We start from the raw sequence: 211 nt of genomic DNA, 5'->3' as shown, positions 1-211 counted from the left end.
TCAGCCGGATTTTTGGGTGGATTTGGGATTTCTGGGTGGATTTGGGATGATTCTGGCCGGATTTTGGGGTCATTTGGGGTCCCCTCACTGGCAGAAGGGCGAGGCCGTGGGGTCGAAGCCCTTGAGCCAGTTTGGGGTTTCTGGGTGGATTTGGATATTTTAGCTGGATTTGGGGTTTCTGGGTGGATTTGGGGTATTTTCAGCCGGATTT

Source organism: Neopelma chrysocephalum, unplaced genomic scaffold (assembly GCF_003984885.1).
Source record: "Neopelma chrysocephalum unplaced genomic scaffold, ASM398488v2 Primary Assembly neopelma1_95497, whole genome shotgun sequence".
NCBI lineage: Eukaryota > Metazoa > Chordata > Aves > Passeriformes > Pipridae > Neopelma > Neopelma chrysocephalum.
This window is presented reverse-complemented; position numbering follows the sequence as displayed.